At 44.9% G+C, this 14241-nt stretch overlaps 1 protein-coding gene across 5 annotated transcripts in view; it reads left to right on the forward strand.

Annotated features, from left to right (window-relative positions):
- Positions 1-14241, forward strand: part of PICK1 (protein interacting with PRKCA 1) — a 422731-nt gene that overhangs the window by 164898 nt on the left and 243592 nt on the right. The window lies entirely within an intron of this gene.

Here is a 14241-nt window from a genome sequence, read left to right on the forward strand (position 1 = left end):
CCCTGGAGTGGATTAGAATAGTTTGCACAAAGAGGGGAAAGTACTGTAGTAGTTAGTTGTGTGTAAGTAAATCAGTAGGTACTGTTATGATTCACAAGGTGCCATCACTTCTCCCCAATGGGAGCCCTTTTGCATGAGGCTAGGAAGGTGCGGCCCCTACCCAATAGTCCTTCTAGGGGCAGTTTAATATGGGAGAACCTCATCGGGAGACACTCACCCTATGGAGATGAGGACGATCACCTGGAGGTACAGCCCATTGAATGTTATCTCTCCCCAGCATTCCCTAGCCCTCCCCACTGTTCAGAACCATTTTTATTGAAAGTAAATCTATGTATTCTTGTGCCTCCCTGGAGGGAAGCTTCCCTTACGTGGCTTGGGGAAGGCAGAAGCTACATGGCTCTGACCTTGGAGGTAGCTATCTGCGGGAGGAAAAACTCTGGGGAGGCAGAGTAAAGAGGTTAGATAAAAACAGACCTTTACCTGGTTTTCTTGATAACTCTTATTTATCTCTCCTCTGCCCATTCTTAAATGGTATAGTGTCATTTGGATTGTCTCCAACTATAACTAATCGCCAATCTTACTTACATCCCCCCTCTCCATAATAATACTGAGACGAGGAAGAGGGCTGGAGTAATGAAGGTCACTCGAAGTGGGCAGCAAATACCGCATTCTAGTCGTTGGAGAATATTAACAGGTGCCGGAACATTCAAATACGGCTCACCTGAACAGAGTAAGATACTCGCCTTGCCCAACGCTGGTTGGGACACTGGAGGAAAGTAAACGGCAAACTGGAGCGGAGAAGCTGTCAAGAGTGTTGACCAGGGAAGTCATGCAGAGGAAGATTTACCAAGCGGGTGCCGCAGGAGCGGACAAGCGAGGAAGGAGACAAGAAGTGAACCGAGGAGTAGCTGTGACATGCTCCAGGCCAGCGAGCAGGCTGCAGTGAGAACGGTGAGACGCAAGAGACGCTGAAGCCGCCAAAGGAGACCGGTAAGCCCCGGGAAGGAGATTGGGACACTGGAGTACTTCAGGGTGAATACTTTGTACCGTTAACATATCAAGGAAGTCCAAACCAGGGATCTGAGACATTAAGAACTGCGGAGAAAGGGTTGCTGACCCAATGTATGAAAATCATAATAGACTGGATACTAGAGAAAGTGATTAATTTTGAGAAGTGTAAATCTGGGATTTGCGCCCACATTTTGAATCGCCTGAAAAAGCCCTGGCTGGAGAGTAAACCAGGCATTGGAAGAAAAGGGGAAAAGTCACTGGCATGTGAACGGTGGATCTGAAGGTGAAGATCTCGAAGGTGTAGGTGCCTTTCCCTGGCTTACTACGTGTGAGAGAAAAAATAAAATAGCAGACACAACCCCTTGTCGGGGAAAGAGGCACTGAGACCCGGCTGCAAGAGTTCAAAGGATGGTTTATTTCTCCAGCTAGGAAATGACCCAAAAAACTCTCCCAAATCTCATTACATCATACTTGTATTTATATTAGTTAAAGTAACTCTAACAAAAAATGCTAAATGGGCCCGATTGGCCAGACGGTGTGGTACTGTAGGTGTGGGTAGCATCTCTTCCTTCTGGTTGGCTGAGTAGCTGACGGACGTCAAACATCTTGTGCTCCATGCAGGTCAGGGTCCGGTCACTGTGGTCACTACCTAAGCTAATATGTTACACACTAAATAACAAATTATTTAAAACATTTTATGCTACTTGTCACATTTCTACATAAGTCACACACAATGATTATTGCCAGTACAATTTGGGTGATTCGTGGCTTTAATTGAAGGCCTTGAACTTACTGTGCATGTAGAAGAATCAGGCTGTGTTTCGCATCTTTTCCTAGGTTTCAAACTCATTAGTGCAAGTAAAAGCATATATAGTAGTAAAAATGCTTAAGGTTAGTAAGGAGTGTATTGGGTGGATTTCGCAGCACAGGCGAGGGTCTGGCACTTGAAAGAAATACCTTACAGGGGGTGCAGAGTCAGGATGGCAATAAATTGTTCTAATGGGGGTGGATGGCTTGCACGTTTATGAGGACGAATTGAGCAGAAAGTGCTTAGCTCATCCTGGTTCACATGCCGGTTCTCAGACGAACAGTGATCTTGAGGAAGAAAACTGTAGCATATTGATTGTTGCAACTTTCTCCAGCTTCAGCGTGAGAATGGATGCACAGAGCTTTCCTTCGCAGGGGGAGTGCAAGGGTGGGGTCTAGCCAGCTGCCTGCGCGCCTTGTGTGTGTGTCTCTGTCCTTGGCTGCTGCGGTGGAAGGGGAGCTGAGCATTGCTGTACTATCGCAGTGAGTCCTGTTTACCCAAGATGGAGTGGAAAGGGGGCACAAAAGATGGATGCCCCGTGTCTTGCTCAGTAGTTCCATCTATGTAGCAGTCAACCGTGGTTAACTTTGCATACGGGCAAGGGGCAATCCCACTACCGGAGGCACGTGGTCCAAGCCTTGTACTGAGGAGTATACGATGCGAGGGGGCCTGAGGACCCCTCGCTCCCATACATTCCCCCCTTTCGTTACATCTAAAGTAACAAACTACTTTATCTCGTTCTTTCCGTTCTCCCTTCGGTAGCGTTCAGCTTCAGCCACAGCCTCATCCCAAGCAGGTGTACCCTTTATTGGCATCCATGCTTTGCACACACTCCTTAAGCTGTTACCTCTTCTTGCATATTCTTCTGGGGTGACCATTAAGTATATCCCATCATCCCCATCTAAATCTATCCAAACCTCGTTATACCACAGAAAGTTTTTTGGTTCTCTAATGGTAGTGTAATGTAGATTATCGACCACGTCCCCATAATGTCTATAGATGGCAGTCATCCTATACTGTGGTGTGGTGTATTCTCCGGTTTGTACTTGGGCATCTATCATGGTAGCCACCGTTGTCTGTCGGCCCACTGTTACCATCATCATTGATGAATTAGGCATATTATTTTCACAGCATCTTAGTCCCAGTTGGCACACACAGAATATTAGGAGAAGAAAGACTATGATGGGAATGAGTATCTTCGCTGCGTTTTTCATCCATGATGGTATCCAGCTGAACAGACAGATTGTCGAACCATGTGTTGTTGTCTACTCCACCTTCTGCTCTCATTCTTTCTCCTAAATTATGCACTGCTGTTATCACATGTGACACTGTCCTGTTATCAGCATCGGAAGTTGGTACGAACGTGCAACACGCCCCCACCCCAATTTCTTTGCAAACGCCACCGTCCATCGCCGTGATAAGATCTAAGACATAGCTGTTTTGCATCGTCATCAGGCGCAATGCTCTGAGCTCTATTTTTATGATGTTGAATCCTTCTTCAGTGTCGTTGGCCAGCTGGATGAGCTCCGAGCGTGTTATCTGCAGCCATTTCGCGTTTGCCCTTGCTTGAATGCCTGGTGCTAGAAATGATGCGAAGAATGTTTCTGCAGATGAGAAAAGCTTATACTGTTGTGGGATTTCAGGAAGGAGTTCTGACGATTTGGACGAAATATAATTGGATCTTTTGCTGCGTGACAACTTGGTTTTCAAGGTTTCTTCTGACAATAGTTTGTATGCTGGGGGCTCCGTGATTGTCTCATCGGGCGCTGTCGATGGTTCAGCCGATTGCCCTACTGCCGATGTGTCAGTCGATTGGCCTGCTGTTGATGTGTCAGCCAAAGGCCTTGCTGTAAACTGGACGTGGCTCTCTGGTATCACAATTAGTGCTGAGTGAAGTGTGGCTAGTGCCCAAGTGCCCCTCCAGGATGCTGGGAGATGCAGGTAAGCTCGTTTGCCACAGATCAAGTATATGTCCATTAATGCAGCCATTTTTCATAACTGCCATTATTAAAGTCTTATTGCACTGCTGCACGGTTCCCATGTTCCCCTTCCCTTCTCCATGGAAGCAAAGTTTGTGTGGTATTTCTTTTTGAATCTTTATGGGTCTCTCCAGGGGTGTGACCCATGTCAGCTTGGGGATATGCTGTGACCAGATGGGGATGCACGTTTCTTTTGCCCATTCGTATGTTTCATCTGGCAGTCCTCGAAGCCCCTCAGCTTTGCATTCAATCGTTTCATCATGCCACTTGTCATCTGCATATCTTGTCCCTTTTATAATGAAAAATGGCTCCTGGAGGCAGATTACTCCTTGTCGTCTGCTGATGCAAGTTTGTTCGTTCTCCAATTTTTCCATATTGACCGTGTGTGCTTGGAATGCCTTTTTTATTCTACACAGCATCAGATGAATCAAACATTGGGCCTCAGACAAGGGTACTTCCTGTGGGATTAACATTTTTGGGGTTCCAGTTGCGTGAGGAATAAGTGAGCACACGTAACAACTTTCATTACTTGCTTGCTTTTCTGCGGCGCTCATGTCTGAATACCATTTGTTTGATTGGTCAGGGTGTCGGGGGTCCTCTATTTCATTTAGCCCTAGGTTATGATAAATATCATGATCTGTTTTTTCCCACCCCCTTTTTCTCCTCCTTCTGTTTTTTTATTGGGTACCAACTCGTGGATATTGCAGCGGGAATATTCTAGACCATGCTTCATCTATGTTGTTCATGGTGACGTGTGTATTCAGTAGTGGTTTCTGGTGCAGTGGGTGTACGCGCATGCTTGTATTTCTGGAATTAGTTAACCAATAGTTATCATCATTAACATTCCATACACACTCTATTTCCTTGGCTCCAGTATTATTCAACAATGGAATACGTTTTGTTTACGTGCAATTGTTCAAGTGGCAACGTTATATTTTTACTATTCAATTCAATATTAGAAGTGTCCTTCAAGATAGCCGTTGCTTCAGTCCATATTAGTTTAAACCCTGGTTTTGTCATATCAGTTCCGCTCCCCCCTTTGTTCATTTCATTTGCCACATATAAAACAACATTATACCAAATAAGATAAAACATCATTATTGCAAATAGTATGGCTGCATATTTTATAACCCATTCCAAATTATTTAATCTACTGGCCCTAGTGGCATCCCTATTTCTATCTAACATTTCAGCTTGCTCAGCCATTTCGTCGCATTGGCTCATGTTGAACCTATGTGGGCGAGACAAATTTGTTAAGTCATATGAAAAGAAACATAATTGCAATTGTTCATTCTTTTTCATTTCTTTACTCAGTTAGGCATTTAACAATTATTTTTCATTTCATCATGGAAATAATGAGGAAAAAATAGAAAAAACAACACGATTTATATGAGAAGAAAGAGAGCGAGGGAGAGAGAGACAAAATATGTAAAACCTTTGCTTTTCCCCCTATACTTTCCCTGTCTAAGTTGCAATTCTCATCATGTCAACCTGTGCCAGTGATGGCATCCACACAGTTGGTTTCATTTTGGGGAGGTGCAACACTGTGTGCCCTTTTCACGTCTGAGAGGTGCACCAAGTACTTTAACCCCTTAACTTTAACTGCAGTTGGGGTGCTGTACACCACTGTGTATGGACTATGAAATCTTGGTGAATTCCACCTTCTTACAAAATTTCTGCCAAGAACCTGCTCCCCTGGCATTAAAGGCCCCTCCGGGCTGTCTGCTGTCGGCATGGAGGTGTCTGTTGCTACGTCTTCAGTAAATGGTGAAACAATTTGTTTTGCTATGCTGCGTACTGCGCGCGTTAGCTGTGCTAGGTATTCCTTAAACTCTTCTCCCAGCACTGTGGCAGCCCTGTGCGCATCAGACGCCCTCCTAACAGGGGAGAGCGGTGTGTGCATTCTCCTTCCTGTCACGATTTCGTGCGGCCTTGCATGGTTGATTTCTGAGTTGGAACAGTGCTAGGGGCAGACAATATACCCAATTTTTTTTCAAAGTGCTGCATAATTTCGATCAATTGCTTTTGAGCAGCCCGTTGATCCTCTCCACAACTCCATTGGCCATTGGATGATAAATCGAACATAGTTTGTGTTTCACCCACAGAAGGGAGGTCACTTCTTTGAAGAGGTCATTTACAAAGTGTGTGCCGTTGTCTGAACGGATCACGTCACAGATTCCCCACCGTGAGAATACTTCTCGCACAAGGAACTTGGCAGCATGTTTTGCATCAGGATGGGGACAGGGGCCCGCTTCTACCCACCGTGAAAAAGGGCATACCACCACAATCAAGTATCTTGCTCCATTACATCTTTCTCCCATATCGGCGTAATCGATATGTAGTTCTCTAAATGGACCTGTAGGGCGTGGCAAAGTGCCACGCAGAGTTCGTAATGTCATTCCTGAATTGTATGTTTGGCATTTAGTACATTCAATAACAAATTCAGACAAGTATTTGTGTAGATTAGGAACAAACCAATCCTCTTGAATATCTGAGGCAATGTGTTGTTTTGCAACGTGAGCTGGGAAATGCAGTTGTTGGAATGCTACTTCTAATAATTCTACGGGCATCACTACCTTGCCTGTCGTTTCCTGTCTCCAAATGAGATCTGTGGCTGATTGCTTACACCCTTGTTTGCCCCACAACTCCTGCTCTTCTGGTGGGGCCCTTCTCTGGAGTTCTATCAACTGTGCTATGGGCGTGTTATTGTATGCTTCTGCTGGTTGTTCTGCTGTGGTTGTTTTTACAATGTACTCTGATGTTGGTGTCTTATTGAAGTACGAGGCCTCCTTCGCTGCTGCGTCGGCTGCCGCGTTCCCCAATGAGACGGCATCTGTGTTATTGGTATGGGCTTGGCATTTAACCACCGCTAGTACCGATGGTTCTGCTAAAGCTTCTTTTAGTTCATTTAGCAATGTGGCATGTTGTACAGGGGACCCGTCTGCTCTTCTGAACCCTCTCCTTCGCCAACGTGATAGCCCTGAGTGAAGTCTGGTGGTGACATAAACTGAGTTTGAATATATTGTCACGGCACAATCTTTGGCTGTGTGTAACGCGCTGATTACTTCAGTCAGTTCGGCTGCTTGTGCAGAGTAGTGTGAGGGGAGGCGTTTTTGAACAATCACTTCATATGTGTCTTCTTCCATGTGCACTACCGCCATCCCCACATGTTTCTCTCCTGTCTCTGAGTTTATGGCTGCTGACCCGTCTATAAAATAAATTTCTCCTTCTGTAAGGGCATTTTCGCTTGCTTTGGGAATGTCATCGCCCTCTCCCTCATATGTGCTACAATCGTGTTCCTGTAAATCCTCAGTTGTGCATGGCTCTGTAATGAATGTGGCTGGGTTCACTGTCTTGCATCTGACCACATGTATATTTGGACTTGATATTATTATTTCATAAGCAGAGGCTCTCTGTTTTGTGAGGGTAGATTTTGATCTTTCCAAGATAGCAAATAACGAGTGTTCCGCATATAGCGTCACTGAACATCCCATTACGATTTTGGCACTTTTCTCAATGGCGAAGGCCGCTGCAGCGAGGGCCTGTTCGCAAGCGAAATGTCCCTGCATTACTGGGTCTAATATTCCACTGTAGTATGCCAATGGTTTGTGGCCTAGCGATGTCTTTTGTGTCAATACTGCTGTCATTAATGTTCCATTGCTGTGTGAAAACAGGAAAAATTCCCTTTCATAAAATGGATTTGCAAGGACTGGGGCGTCTGAAATAAGGTCTTTTAATTGAGAGAATTGGGCAATTGTCTCCTGTGTCCATTTTATTGGGGCTCTGTTCTTTTGTGCTTCTTTCAGCGCTTGTAGCATTGGCCGTGTGTATGCTGCGTAATTGAGGATCCACGCTCTGCAATAGTTACATATGCCAAGAAATGTCTGCATGTCCCTCACCGTTTTTGGTAAAATAATGTGTCGAATGGCCGCTGCTCTGTCTGGTAGTATTCTTTTTTCCATCTTTAGATATCTGCTGGCCAAGATCCACAACGTCCGCAAGGCAGTATTGTAACTTTCCTTTGTCCACCTTGTATCCCTTGGCAGCCAATACGTTAAGCAGTGTTATTGAGTCTTCTCTACACTCTTCTTCTGTTTTGCTGCAGACGACTACATCTATGTTGCCAATGTCTTCTCGTAGTACTCTGTTAAAAATGCTTGGGCTCTCGCAATACCCCTGTGGCAGTCTGCGATGTTCATATCTGCTGTTTCCTAATGTAAAAGCTGTAAGGTACTGCGACTCTGGTGCGAGTGGCACAGAGAAAAAGGCATTTTTCAGATCAATGACAGTGAAGCAAGTTGCCTCTTTTGGTATACTACTGCACAATATTGATGACGGGTTAGGCACTAAAGGGAACTCTTTTTGGATGACGTCATTGAGTGGGCGGAGGTCCTGGACCATTCTCCACGCCCCTCCTTTTGCTTTCTTAATCGGAAAAATCGCTGTGTTGCATGGGGAAGTTGATGGCACTAAAATACCCTGGCTTAGGAGTGCATTCACTGTTTCTCTAATACCTTCCTCTGCTTCTTTGGATATTGGATATTGGGTATTGTTTCACTCTGGGTCGGAGGGCACCTGGATTCAGTTTTATCTTTATGGGAGTTACCTCGTGCAACAATCCCACTTCGTGTGGCCGTGTAGTCCAAATTTCAGGTGCTACCCTGGCCATGTCTTCTTCAAATATTGTCGGTGGTTAGCCATGAGTGGGTTTTGTATTTCTCTGTATTGGATCATAATGTCACATGTATACTTATTTCCATTATTATTTCTCCATCCCCTTCGTAATCAGTAAACAATTCGTAAACAATTCATCAGTTAAATCTTTTAGCATTATGTTTGGCTCTATACATAGCACACTTCTCCACTCGTGTCCTTGCGTGTCCAGGCCTATGACCACAATGCGTTTGTTGGAAACTTGAACTGCCTCAATGTCTATAGACATAATTGTGCCTGGCACTACATCTGTTGGTGTGATTGGGCGGAATATAAAGTCGGATGGTATTCTCCACTCTTTTTGTGTTATTTCAGGCACTACTCGGGCTAATACCTGTATTCCATAGACGAACATGTACATGTCAATGGGAATCCCTCTTACTGCAACTTCCTTTGTAATCGTGCTTATTATCAAGAGTGCCCGTACGGGGCATACCCCTGGCGTCGAGCACACTATTCCTCTTTCAGTAAAGGCTATGGTCATGTTTAACTTACAGAGCAAGTCTCGTCCCATCAAATCGATTGGCGCGTCTTCGTAATACAATAAGGGTGCACGCACTATTTCCCCCCCCCCCACTGTTACATCAAGATCTTTTGTATAAGGAACTTTTAAAATGGCCCCAGAGAACCCCTGTGTCTCCAAATTTCTTCCTGAGAGCTGAAACCGCCCTTCCGTGAGGCATGATTTTTCTGCTCCAGAGTCTACCATAAAGATAAACTGCTGGTTTCCTATCTCTCCCACCACTAGTGGTTCCTCATTTGCACTTTGTGTGGTGGATAGGACTGGACACGCATGTTCTCCCTGTGGGCTGTCCTAGTCTTGGTATCTTTGCTGACCTGGCATTGAAAAAACGCTGTCACCCACGACCGTTACGCCGCGGAATGGTGCAGGGGCACCGTTTGCGGCCGCTGCAAAAGGGTTATTGTTTATGTTCCCTACTGGATTTTGTCTCGCCATGGGCTGTAGTGCGTTTTGCTGTTGTGGCTGCTGCTGCTGTTGCTGCTGTTGTGGGGCTGGCTGTCTCTGTTGCATTTGGGGGTCATAGCAGTATTGATCCTGTTGTCCCCCCTCCCCATTGGAGCTCCACAAGGGCTACCTGGGTGTGGGAAGCCCCACCCCTGTTCATTGTTCATGGGCTGTTGTTGTTGCTGTTGAAAATACCCTGGTGGTCGCATTCTACAATCTCGTGAATAATGTCCCCATCTTCCACAATTCCAACACGACCCCTGTTGTCCTCCCCATGGTCCCTGCCCACCATACCCTCTGTTTCCCATTCCTCCGTATCCTCCCCTTTGCCCACGGTACCCACCTCTTTCTTGGGCCGGCCTGTTCTGCCTCTGCGATCCTTGGCATGGCTGTTCCTCTCCTTTCTACTGTCCTTGGTCCTCTCCAAACCACTGCGCTGCTATCCCAAAGGGCCTTCCTCCCGCGTTTTCCTCTCCTTCGTTTCCTCTGTCTGCTGTTGCACTAGCAGTAATGGCGGCGACCTTCACTAATTTCATCTGTACTAATTTTGCTTTGTCAGCCATCCTCTTTTGCGTGACCTCCTTTTCCTTCTCTTTGATCCTCCTCCAGTGGTGTACAATTATGCTCTGAATTTCAGTCCACCCTTTGGCTTCGATCCCAGCTATTTTGTCCAAGGCCTTCTGTACCTCTTTCGGCAACCCCTTTTTAATGATAAAATAGAATAAAGCTATTGGTTGATTCCATGCCGTACCAGTTTCACTTCTCCATAAGTCTTGCACTCGCAAAATGAATTGCGCAGGATCCTCGTTCTCCTCCATCGTGCACTGCATCACTGCATGTAAATCTGGAACGTCTGGAAATGCACGTCGCAATGCATCCCACACTTGTGCTCGAACATTGTTAAATGGTGATCCATCGTGTCCGTCACAGCTCATGGTTACTCCCGGGAATCCTGCCCTTTCCCAGATTGTGTCTGCTTGGTCCCCGATTGCTGAAACTAATAGACTTTTTACATCACCTATAGCTAATGGCACACCTGCCGTGTTTTTCTCAAATACATGTATCCACTTACCTGCCCCTCCCGTCAGCGGGGGGGGGGGGGAGTTTTAACAAGTTGGCTTTGTCCATTTGGGCACACGGAATGTAGTTTGGCCTACCTGCTCCTTTATGTATCAGTGGCATTTGTAGTTTCTGTTTCTTTCCCGTTCTGCTTGTCTTCCCTTTTTTCGTTTTACTTACCAGTATGTTTCCTATCCTGCTTGTCTTCCCTTTTTTCGTTTTACTTACCAGTATGTTTCCTATCATCCCTGTTCGTTGTCTTAATCTACTTTGCCATAATGGTAGTGATAATGTGTCTGGCTAACGGCGGTTTGGCAGTGGGGAACCCTCTGCGGCAGCTGCCTCTTCGTATTCATCTAAATCGTCCCATATTTCTTCTATTTCTGACTCTAGCTCGTTATTATCCTCCCAGTTTTCCTTGGCTTCACTTCCTTGTCTTTCACCCTGATCTCCACTTTGTTGACTCTCCGGCGTATCTGGGCATATAATCCTCACTGGCTTGTTATTCAATTGGAACAGAAACTGTCCTGACTGCCACTCTTGTTCTTGCCTCTGCTGCGATGACGTCCCTTGCGATACTGTAGACTGCCCTGATACCGAGGCTGCTGGTATGGTTTTTTAACCACTTCCAAGACCTGGAATTTGACCTAGGCTACTGTGTGTTGGTACTCTGTGAAGTGCCTTGCCTGAGGGGATTTGGTATTTTTACACCTGATGCTCGATTTATGTTCAGTGATTCTGTCTTTTACCGGTCTTGTGGTCTGGCCCACATACAGTTTGCCATAAGGGCATTTAATTGCATAGATGACTCCTTCTGAGATATTAGTGGCTAAGTCTCGTAGTTTATGCTTTTTACCCGTATGGGGATGTGCTATAGTCACCTTTTATTACATTGTTACAATGTGAGTAACCCAAGCAGTGGTAAGTGCCCTTCATTCTTGTTTTCAAAAGCATCTGTCTTTCTTTTGGGGGTTTCTCAGCTCTTACCAATTTGTCTCTTAGATTCTGACCTCTTTTAAAGGCCATCATTGGAGATTTGGGAAATAGTTTCTGAAGAAGTGGGTCACTATGGAGAACACCCCAATGTTTCTTAATCGCTCTCCCCACCTGGAAGCTCTGATGTGAGTACTTGGAGATAAGAGTAATGGTGTCTTTGTTTTTAATCCTCAGAGTCAGTAAGTGTTCCTTACTTACACTAGATGATCTCTATTTGGCCTCCTCTAGAACAGAGTGTGAATAGCCCCTCTCTTCAAATTTCTCCATTAGTTTTGTACACTCAACATCGAGACCTGCTGGATCCGAGATCCTTTTCAGCTTAAGGATTTGGCTGTAGGGTAAACTGCCCAACATCGATTTCGGATGAAAGCTCGAAAAATGCAGTAGATTGTTGACATCAGTTGGCTTATGGTAGACATTAGCAGTGATATGATTATTTTTGATCTCCAAGCAAACATCTAGGAAATGTGAATATGGTGTTCCTATTTCAATTGTAAAATTGAATTGAATGCACCTGCTACTCCATCCTCCAAAGGTTGGTGAATCATGTTCTGAATGGAATGGAGGACATCTGGATGGCATACTTGGACGACATTGCAGTGTTCAGCCCTACTTGGAAGGAACATCTTGAGCACCTAGGATGTTTTGCAGGCTCTTGTGCAGGCCAATCAGACCATAAAGGCAAGTAAATGTCAAATTAGTCAGAGTAAAGTGATCTCCCTTGGACCACCCCAACTACTCAAACCCAAGTGAGAGCCTTTTTTAGGTCTCTCAGGTTACTATAGGAACATCATTGAGGGGCCATAGCTTCTTCCTTCAATGTGAGCTCCTCCCCCAAATTTCCGAAGGTCAGGTGGAATGAGGAGTGCACTAAGGCATTTGAAGAACTTAAAGTCCTTTGTCAAGCTCCAGTCTTGATAGCTCGGGACTACAACCAATCCTTTATTGTACAAACTGATGCTTCCAATACAGGCATACGTGCAGTTCTGAGTCAGCTGGATGAGAAAGGCAGGGAACACCCAATCTGCTTTATCAGCAGAAAACTGAAGGACCCTGAAACAAGGTGAGCAACCCTAGAACGTGAATATTTTGTCATTGTGTGGTCTTTGAAGAAGTTTAGACCATACTTGTATGGATTTACTTTCGTAATTCAAACAGACCACCAACCCTCGAGATGGTTAATGCGGTTGAAGGGGGAAAATCCTAAATTGTTAAGATGGTTAATCAGCCTACAGGGGTTTGATTTTACCATACAACACAGGTCCGGGTGTAATACCCAAAATACCCAAAATGCTGATGGACTCTCCAGAAAGTATGACTGACTGGAGTAAGGAGATTCATCCAGGAGTGGATTAAATCCTCCTGTCCCTTAGTCTGGGGGGACTAGCGTTGGGGAGAATTCTCAGAAATGTGCTAATTCCTCTGTACCTTAGAGACCCCCACAACTTTGCTGGATTTTAGGACTAATTTTTTTACCTGGTGAGAGAGAGAGAGAGACCCTTTTTTCCTGCTCTCTCATGTATTTTAAATGTGATTTGAACTCTGTTTCTTTTGGTTATGGAGTGTGACAAACTCCATAGTCATCATCTTTTACATTGTGTCACACAGCACCTTCCGTGCAGTGACACAGGGATGTCTTCCAGATTTCCCCAAGGTTTAAATACCTTCTCTTGGATAAACTACTGTTTCCAAGAGCAGTGAAGTGAAATTGACTTTACTTACATTGTAACTTTCTAGACCCAACACACACTATCTTACAATAGGGTGCTGGAGGGGTTACTTAGTATCCCCTTTGTCTAGCTTCTCATGTAACAATTTTACGTTGCCCTTTCCTCGATGAATGGCTGGTGGCAGTGGTTTACTTTTAACTACCCTGGTGTACTTTTACAGCGGGCAGCATTCGCAGCTGCAGTAAAGCACCCAAGGGTGCCATTTTTTTCAAAATGGCCCTGGTCCTATTTTTTCACCATTTCTTTGTGGAAAGGTCCTTGAGATGTATTCTGCGCGCCAAACCCTCTCTGTAGAGTTGCTAACCACTTCTTTACTTCACAAGCCTAAACAGCTTGTGGCCCTACTTTGATTTTTTCTTTCCTACAAAGACTTCTAAAACATTGTGCAAGACCTTTACCTTCCTCTGAGAAGTGCATCAGCTCACCTAGACGTTTGCCCAATTGACTTTAGCCTAGCCTGGCTCCCTGAATGACTCTACTTCCTTCTGACATTGTTTGGTCTTTCTTCCAGGAAGGGGTTAACTAACTTTGCATTTTGGGGTTTTCAAAAGTACTTAACCTCTCAAATATTCTGAAAGCAGATCTCTTGTTTTGTCCTAATAACCTTTCTCTTTGGCGTACTCTTAAGTCTGATTCTAAATGCCAACAGTAGTATATTAATGTCCAGTGTCCTAGTAACTAAAGTCACCTGAGGGTGTAGGAAGTGTCTGTGTGCCATCCCAAAAAAGTATTTACTGATTTAGAAGTATTAAGTGTATTTTGGAGTGTATTTGTGTGTTACTATTATATTGCCTCTTATGAAGAAGGCTTACTCAAACTGACTGTTAAATAAATTAATAATTGTTTAATCAAGAAACCTTGTGTGTAAGAGTTTATTTGAATACTTGTCACTGTGACTCTCTTGGTAACTCCCCTACAGCTCACATTGACCCCTCTTGAGATAAGCCTGGCTGCTCAATCACGCTACCAACCTGTGCA

This window comes from Ambystoma mexicanum, chromosome 7q (genome assembly GCF_040938575.1).
Source record: "Ambystoma mexicanum isolate Mex_15411 chromosome 7q, UKY_AmexF1_1, whole genome shotgun sequence".
NCBI lineage: Eukaryota > Metazoa > Chordata > Amphibia > Caudata > Ambystomatidae > Ambystoma > Ambystoma mexicanum.